The 9,267-nt window shown below is 45.1% G+C and overlaps 1 protein-coding gene across 3 annotated transcripts in view; it reads left to right on the forward strand.

The window, feature by feature from the left end:
* The window catches only part of LOC112140485 (teashirt homolog 1), a 38,589-nt gene that overhangs the window by 3,333 nt on the left and 25,989 nt on the right, over window positions 1-9,267 (forward strand). The window lies entirely within an intron of this gene.

Below are 9,267 nucleotides of genomic sequence, written 5' to 3' on the forward strand. Positions count from 1 at the left end.
TGCAGCCTTTAAACAAATGTAAATGAGTGACAGGGTTTCTACCTCTGTGCTAATGAGGCCGAGCCTTTGAAGTTAGGCATTAACAACCGGAGTGAACAAAAGACAGTAGCGGAATTTTAAAGAGATTTTTGAAATATGATGTGCAAAGCGGGTCGAACAGGAGGGCCAGCCGGCGGAGACTTTGAACTCAGCAGGCTTTATCGTTTTCAGCGTGGAGCTGGTGGTGATGATGATGATGATGAGGAGGAGGAGGAGGTGGAGGATGAGCGGGAGAACATTCAACCGGTGTTGTCTGCCTGCTTCGCCTTTGGTCAGGCAGCGTTGGGAAGCGAAGATTCCCGTTTAAGCGTGGCGTCTGGGAGTTTATCGGATGTGTGTTAGCATGGAGAACATGACATTGCTGTGACCCCCGTCCCACACACACACACGCACACACACACAACCCATCGATCCATTTCATGGTCCGCTGAGGGTCGTGGAGTGGTCAATCACCGTTTGGGAGATGGGGGTGTTGTCCGTCCTGAGGAACCTGTAGCTCCCCCTGTGAGAGTCCATCCTCCCCCACCCATCAAATTTGATTTTATAGGTTTTCTTTTAGCATCTGGAATGGTATCTCTCATAGCAGTTGCGCGGCCTCCCTTGTGAGTCTTGATCTTGTTTACACATCCGTATTTTGAAAAACATTTTTTATAGTTTAATTTATTATTTAGCAGTTATTTTTGTGCATCCTTCTAACAGAAGTGCTTCAACTATTAGTATAATTTAACAAATATTTATTTTTTTAGTAAAAAGTAGGTTTTAAAATTTCATTTTTCATAAAATATATTTTTTGGGGGGGGGGTTCTCCAAGTGTGAAGCACGGCGGTGTGTGTGTGTGAGTCTGGGCTCACGCCGAGCGCCTCACCCGACTGCTTTTAAAGGTGACCCGGACAGGATCTGAGGCGGGCTCGGACGCAAGCGCCGTTCTTCAGTTCGACACGCTGCTTAATTATAAGAAGGAGAGTGTGTGGGTGGGTGGTGGTGGTGGCGGCGGCGGCGGCGGCGGTGGGGGTTAAGGTTGCTTCCCATTGGCTTCATTAGAGAGCGCCCTAATTATCTGTGCGGCTGATGGATTTGTGACAGGCTCTAACGATTAATGCTGACAAATTCAGTAAGGTGTCAAGTCCGCAGCTGCCTTGATGTAATCAAGTTGATATTATACAGTCCCCATAGCCCCCAGTGCAGCTCCAACTCAATTTGCCTGTGCAGGTGACAAATGGACTTTGCTACCTGACTAATCACGTCAGGAGACAATGCCTGTTAATGACCTCGGCGAGCCGCCGCCGCCCCCTTCCCCAACCACTCTTTAACGTCGGAATAAGTCGACGTTTTTTTTTTTTTTTAAAGTTTGTGTGCTAACAGGTTTCACAAACTTTTTTCTTTTTTAGAAACTTTATTAGTTCTTCAAATGTGTGTTTACAGTTTTATTCCCTCCCCCTTTTCCCTTTTCTTTTTTTTTTCCCAAGTGCCCCTTTAGTCGACTCGGACTCATAGCGTCGAGGGATTAATGATTTTGCATGTTGGGGGGGGGTCTCGGATTTCACGCCGACCTTTGTGCTCTCACCTGACGAGGCTGTTATTTGATAGTCTCTCCTCAAAATAATCAGCAGGCTGAGATTTATGCACACACACACACACACACACACCTTGTTGCCCACCCTCCCAATTCACTGGTCTGTCTGCCCTGGAAAAATCCAGCCTGGAGGGGTGTGTGTGTGTGTGTGCTTCCTCACTTTTATGGTCTGAAGAGGATCAGAGGAAAAACCAGAAGTCTGAGTCAGAAGTTCGTGTTTGGAGTAAACGAAAAGAAAGAAAATAGTGTGTTTGTGTACAAGACATGCGGCGGGACGAGTGCGGCGGCCTGCATTGCTCAGCGCTGACCGGTGTTGGTTTTCCTGGAATGAATAACTCAGACGAGCGTAACCATGTTAGTCATCCTCTGCAGCCGGGCCTCCCGTCTCCTCCTTGTAGCGGCGTTAGCGTCCCGCTGCAACGTGGGAGCATCTGTCAGTATTGATCCTCCAGCGCTGCGTTTTGTGGCACACTTTTTACTAATTGGAGCGGCGGTGTAGTTAGCAGGTGGCTTCGATCGGCCTCGTCGATCGCCACTTTTTGCTCCCGTGTCGCCCTCCTAAAGAGAAGGGCCTTCTCTTTCTTTAGTCAAGAGGTCAAACAGGCTCCGCCCACCAAATCCTCACTCTAAAAATTAAAAATGTTCTGTTTTTTGATGTCCAAATCGCTTCCTGTTTACATGAAGTTCTAGTATTTTCAAATCTTTTGTGGACGTTCTGAAGAAAAGCCGCCCCCGGGGGCATCGCTGCCAGCCCTTTGCTGCACTTTAAACACACGGCAACAAACGCAGACAGACAGCGAGCTCACCTACACCTACCTAATGCTTAAGTGCAGCCAGTGTGTCTCTGTGGGAGGTCATAATGGAGGTGGCTTAGCATGATGGGAAATCATATCATTAAAGCTGCCAGATGTGCTTTTGTTGCCTGCCTTGCAGCACATAAAAACAGCAGCGAGTCATGGGATCTGAAAAGAAAAAAAGTCTGAGAAAATCAAGTCTGAAACAGATAGAAAGCAGCCCTCTGGGACCAGGCTGACAAGCAGTCTCACTCCTGACTGCTATAGGAAAAAAAAAAAAAAAAATCTCCTCTTACTTTGCTGCAGAAACTCCTTCTCAACTTTGGCCGAATCCAGATTGATGAACGGCGCCCTGTCACCGCTATCAGCTCTCTGTGAAGAGCGCTTAATTACTATGTAATATTAGTGTTGTGCTGAGTAATTACATTTTGTTAAGGGTCTGCAGCAAAGATGTAAGGCCTAAGAGATCATTAATGAAAAACATTTTTTTTTTTTGAAAGTTTAGCTCATCATTTGAGCGACGAGGAGGATAAGAGGGGAAGCGTTTCGGGAGAAGTGGTCATGCAACATTTACAGCGGCGAAATGGATATCTGAAATTTTCTTAAGTACAGTATTACATTTGCTGAGGGTGAATCCGCTCCCTTGATCAGCTGCGAGCCTCCTCCAGAGGGGAGAGTCAAATCTAACATGTTACCGCTATCAATAAAAGATGAGCAATTACAGAATATTTTGTCTAATAAGTATTTGAATTCCTCAGCGCGGGCAAAAAAAAGGAAAAAAGAAGAAGAAGAAGAAGCGTAGCTTACCCACTCATTACATCAGTTAGCAGGGGGAGTGAGAGGCAGCGCTTTGATGCCAACAAACAAACAAGACAAACGAGATGGGCCCACTACAGAGGAGCTCAAACCCCATCCAGGGACCCCTGCTCTCCCCTCCATCCCTGCCTCTCATCTCACATTTCTTCGTACTTTTATCGCTTTTCTTTAGCATTTTTCGCATGTTTCCGGATAAATACACGACTAAACCTTGAAACTGAGGAGAAAATCTTTTCTCACACCAAAGGGGTTCAGAATCGGGTTCTCGTGGGTAGATGGATGGAGTCCAGCTTTTAGGAGCGGGCATTAAAGCTGACAGATGAACAGGACGGGACAAATTCTCCCGCAACAGCTGTGACCGCCGCCATTACCCTGACAGGTGTCAATTAAGAATTACTGCTTGACCGGCCAAAGCGACGAACGTCCCTCTATCTGTGCTGATCGCTGGCTCCCCTCCCGCCTCTCCCGCCTCCTTGTCCAGCTGTCGGCCCTGGGAGGGGGATAACAGTGTAGCCTTGTGAGTGCTGTCACAGCCCTGCAGCCGTCTCTGGTTCAGGCGTCCGCCGGTCAATAAGTGGACGCTCACAGACGCCAGGTCATCTGTTCATGAGCAGAGGTTAAGCTTACCGCTTTGCAGACTGGTTACAGAAAGTTTCAGCGAACAAGAAGTAGATCAGATCGTCTGCTTTAGAAATGAAACGGCGAGTAAAGGTCGACCTTTAACCCTTAGTAGTCTACAACCTTTTTTTCTATTAATTTATCGTCTTTTTTGACATATTTTTGATTATATTGCACAATAATTCCACAATCAACCTGAAACTGTCAAAAAATAAAATTCAATTCTGATTGGTCAATTTTGTTAATTTTTTTTTGCTCCAAAAATAGAAAATCAAATCAGTTTTTCTGCTTTAGAGCGAAAGATTAACCCCTTAATGCCTGAATTTATTCCCAGCTATGAAAAAATTGTTTTTGTCTTTTAAGTAAATGCTACATTTAGGTAATTTTGTAGCTAATTTGGTTTGTTGCAGCAGGCATCAACATGTAGAGACAAAATAAAAGCGTTAAAGTGCATAAACAAAGCAAAGGTGCTAAAGAGTCGAAAAAACAGGCAAGAAATTTCCACAAATTCATTCCAATGACTGTCACAATTATGCGTCATGACTTTTTTGTTTTGTTTTCAAGCTAAAAATGTCAAAGCTTAAAACTTGTTGAGTCAAAAACAACAGTAATACGCCGTCATTTCAAACGGATAGTGTGATTGGCAAACTCCCGGGTGAGTTCAGGGACGACTGAGGTTTAAAGCCTCCTTCTGGTGAAGCCAAATGATCCTCAGATCGTTGTTTTTTTTTTGGTTTTAAAGACCAAAAATAACATCTGTTTGACATATTTCGTAAATATTTTGGGAGGTTTGAAAGTTCGTCCCAAGCGCTGAGCGTTTTTACATTCGGAGAACTAAAGAGGAACGCCTTCTTTCGACCGGCTTGTCTGGAATTTGCAGAATTGACTTTTCTGCCGTGGCGTCCTTGATGCGGCGCGGTTACTTTGCCGCTTTAATAATTGCTGTTTTCAGTGTTGGTGCAGAATAAACATGAGCAGCTTCAATCGGTTCAAAGAAGGAGGGGAAAAAAACAGCAACATAAGAGCGAGCTTCCTCGAAGTACGCAGATGGATTTGTTCACTTGGGAGTTACTCTTTTGGATTTTCTCCCTAGAAATCATTTGCCACTGAAAATAAACCGGGGGAGATAATATCAGTGTTATTTCCCTACTCCGGCGTTATTTGCATATCTCTTGTTTTAAATAAGGCAACCCCTCGCAGAGAAATTCGTTTGTTTTGCTCGGTCTTCGTCGCCTCTTCCTCATCACAGCAAAGCCAGCATCTCTCCCTCTTTCTCCTTTCATTTGGCTGCTTTTCCTCCGGCCTGCCTCGGCTCCGTCTCGCCGTGGCGGTGGACCGCTCTGAGCGGTTATCAAACCTGAGAATATTTTCCATCCCCATGCAAATCACCCCACCGCGGCTCTCCCTTATCATCCCTGCTTCACCACCCCTGCCACCCCTAACGGTTGCGTGTAATCAAAGTAAACGGCAGCTCAAGCTAAAAGGGAAACGCTCTTTGTTGAGATGGATGGAGGGATTAAATATTAACCGGATGCGACTGACTTAAGGCGAGTGTTTTACATAGCTGCTCCCTCCACGGATGATCCGGCACCTTCTCTGGTTTGTTCATTTTTCTCCATCGTCTCACTGACCAGGCCTGTAGACCCAAACCACACTCTGGAAGTCAGTAACCCCCCCCCAATAACACCCACTCTGATTCTTTTAGCAGGGCAGGTGAGATGGATGATAGCAATTTGAAATTTTGTTTGTGCGTGTGATCATGGAGATTGTTTTCCGTATTACCACGCTGTAACAATCCCGGTGATTAATTGAGGCAAACGTGTGGCTCTGATTGGATGATTCAGGGGAAGGGATTGCCGAGCACTTGCAGACCCCCCCCCATCTCAGCTCTTGACTTGTAAATGCCGTGTTTATCAGCTGACCTTGGAGGTCCAAAAAAGTAGCTGTCGGGCAACAGCAGCACATCCCAGAATGCAACAGGATCACCACACTGCCCCTTCTGTTTTGATGCCTCTTTCTTCCTCCTGTCCAGCTGTGAGTTCAAGTTAGAATCAAACCTCAAACTAAACCGTCCACTTACAACTTACTAGAGACTACCACATTCTCTGCATAGTAGGACGCACCTGATTAAAAGTTAAAAAATTGGTCTGCTTTGAACTTATTTCATATATAAGGTGCACCAAACTGTAAAGCGCATTGAGCAAGACAAAAGAGTCAACATAACTGTGTTTACAGTAACTCCAGAACTTGTTTGTAACACGCGACATGTTAGCCACAGTAGAAGCATTAGCCGTGTTAGCGTATTCCTAACCTTGTTTGTAACACGTAAAAGACAGACTGATACAGCTTAAGCAACCGTTATTGTGACTACGCTAACTCCCAACCTTGCTATTAACATGTTAAAAAAAAGGAAAAAACACAGTCTGATACAGCTACACGTTAGCCACATTACCATACTCATAATAACACCCAACATTGTTTGCAACACGTAAAAAAAACAAATTGATGGCGCCAAAGAAAATATTACTGTGACTACCTTACCTCCCAACCTTGCAAGTAACACGTAAAAAAACATGGTCAGACACTGCTACATGTTAGCTGCGTTAGCATATTCCCAATAACACCCCGCCTTTTTTTTCAACACAAAAGAAAACAGATTGATACGGCTAAAACAACTTCTGTGACTACGCTAACTCCCAACCTTGCTAGTAACATGTAAAAAAACATGGTCCGACACTGCTACATATTAGCTGGGTTAGCATATTTACAACAGTACCGAACCTTCTTTACAACAGGTAAAACATAGATTGATACTGCTAAAACAAATGTTACAGTGACTATGCTAACTTTATACCTTGCTAATGACTTGTAAAAAAAAAAAAAAAACGTCCAACAATACTACATGTTAGCTGCATTTTCACAATAATAACTAGCCTTATTTGCAACATGTAAGAAAACAGACTGATACCTCTACAACGACTATGCTAACTCCCAACCTTGATAATAGCACGTAAAAAATACATTCTGACTTTGCTACACGTTAGCAGCTTTTGCACATTCACAATAACACCAAACTTTGTTTGAAAAAAAGAAAAAGAAAAAAAAAAGACTGATATTTGAACATAGCAGTGTGTACCTCTTAAAATCACTTCGATATTAGCAAGAAGAACCACAATCAATCCATACATCTGAATCATTAGGTGCAGTATCACTGCTTGAAATAAAAAAGTGGGTTTTAAGTGAGCCTCACAATGCAGAAGATACAATAAACAAAAACAAAATGGCCACAGTGGCTTTAGTGATCCTGCTGAGGGATAGCAGCTATTGGGTTGTAGATCCAGCTGATCCTACGACATTGTATGTGCGTTTTTTTTTATTTATTTTTTTTACGTTGTTTGTTGTTTACATGAGTAGAGCAATATCCTGAGGCAGCCTGTTAACAAAATTCCCCCCTTCTTCCACACACAGACACACACTCACGCACAAAGTTGTTATACGGTGTCGGTGACAGCATTGTGATGGGCCTCTGGCATTTATAAATGTGTTGGCCCTGCAGCAGCCGCAGCACCCCCCACCATTCGCACAAACCCCTCCCTTCATGGGGGCTCATCTGACGGGGTCGAAAGCAGGTCGTGACCCCCAGGTGGCCACAGTGTGGACTGCGCAGGTTGCAATTCGCTCCATTCTTCTCAAATTTGACGTTAAAAAGTCGACTTATTTTATTGCGCCAAAAAAAAACAAAAAAAAAAAAACGACACAAGCAAAAAGTTAGCATTCCAATTAAAGTGCTTCCTGAAATCAAAGGCAGCTGAAAGCTTTCATAGTGCAGGCTGGCTCGGCCTTCAGTAGATGTTAGATATCAGAGATGTTCTTTTTCTCTGGATCCTTCAGACTGTTTCCTTGCTTCCCTCCATGTCTTTTTGTGTCTGTAGCTCTTTTGCACTCTTTCAGTAAAAGTAGCCCTGGTCCCCATAGCAACACCTACTGAACTCTCACTCATTAGTGTGTGTGTGTGTGTGTGTGTGTGTGCGCCTGCTGAATGGCCTGATTCCTTTCTCCTGTGATTTTCATACCAGCAGATCTTTCACGTCACTGTGATTATTTTATCACCTGACCCCACGCTGACACGCATGGAGACCCCCCCATTAAAAAAACTGCACCTCCTTCTCCATGCAGCTCTGTTGGAATTGTGTGAAGAAAAAAAAAAAGAGAGACTGCATGGGAATCATCCCTAAATCTCCTGTACGCTGATAACAGGTCAGCCATTGAAAACGAGAAAGACTGAGGTGGGGGGGTGAGGTGATAGACAGAACAACGGGGGGAGAGCAAGGAAGAGACAGAGTCAGGATGTGATTAGAGAGAAGGAAAGTATGTAAGCAAGAGGGGGAAAAAAAGGGAAATATTGGTCTTCTTTATGCTGGCTCACTGGTTGCGTGGGCGGCGAATGGAGCGGAGAGGTCAGTAGGACGCCGTGATAGGCTAATCTGCCAGGAAGGGAGGGTGAGGGCAGGCCTCACGGGAGCAGCTCATTGGCTGGATTCATTTGCCCGCTGAAATAAAATCTTATTGCGCCTTTTTTTGTATTTTAATATGGATTTAAGGATTGATAGTGTGGGCGATTGCTCTGAAAAGTCTTTTGGAGAGTGTGAATATTTATCCGTTAGGATTTATACACTATCCACTCGTGTGTGTGTGTGTGGCATACTTTTCTCAGTTCATGGCGGTTCCTGTGGGAGTGTGTGTGTGCGTGAATGTATGCACATTTCCAGCGTTGTGTGTTTGCTCCTGCTCCACTCAGACACATGGATGACAGATGACCCAGTGGGAGCCACCAACCATCCTGCCCAACCGGAATCTCATGCCCCCCCCCCTTCCATCTCTTTGTGGCTCGCACACATCCACTCAAACTCACCTTCCCTAAAAAAAAAAAAGTGCACACTTTGTTTACTTCCTCGGCGTTTTGCCATAAACCCCTTCGATCCTCCTCTGATGTGCCCTCGTTTTCCTCGGGTTACAACTCGATCATGATGGCTGCGCCACCGCAAGTGTGAACCAAGCCACACAACCTGGTTGTGTTTGTGCAGGAGGGGGTCACTGGACCAGAGGAAACCTAAATCCTTCCAGAAAAAGGCCGTGCGATCAGGGAAGGAAAGAGGGAGGAAGAGAAAAAGAAAGAGGGGGACAGAAACAGAGGGTGTGGGGGGGTGAAGTTGATTTCCTTTTTCAGCAGAGCCATATATCACCGGGCCTCCCAGCTGCAGTGTCACAAGCTGACAGAATGACATGTGTCATTTATCAAAGGGGCCAGGCGGGGGCCTTGGGAAACGTGCACCACAAAGCCTGAGAGAGTTCATTCCAACACTCCCTTCCTCCCCCCCTCCCTCATCTCTACTCCTTCAGCCCGCCCCTACTGTTCACTCTCCTCCT

The sequence above is a fragment of the Oryzias melastigma genome, linkage group LG16 (genome assembly GCF_002922805.2).
Source record: "Oryzias melastigma strain HK-1 linkage group LG16, ASM292280v2, whole genome shotgun sequence".
Lineage (NCBI taxonomy): Eukaryota > Metazoa > Chordata > Actinopteri > Beloniformes > Adrianichthyidae > Oryzias > Oryzias melastigma.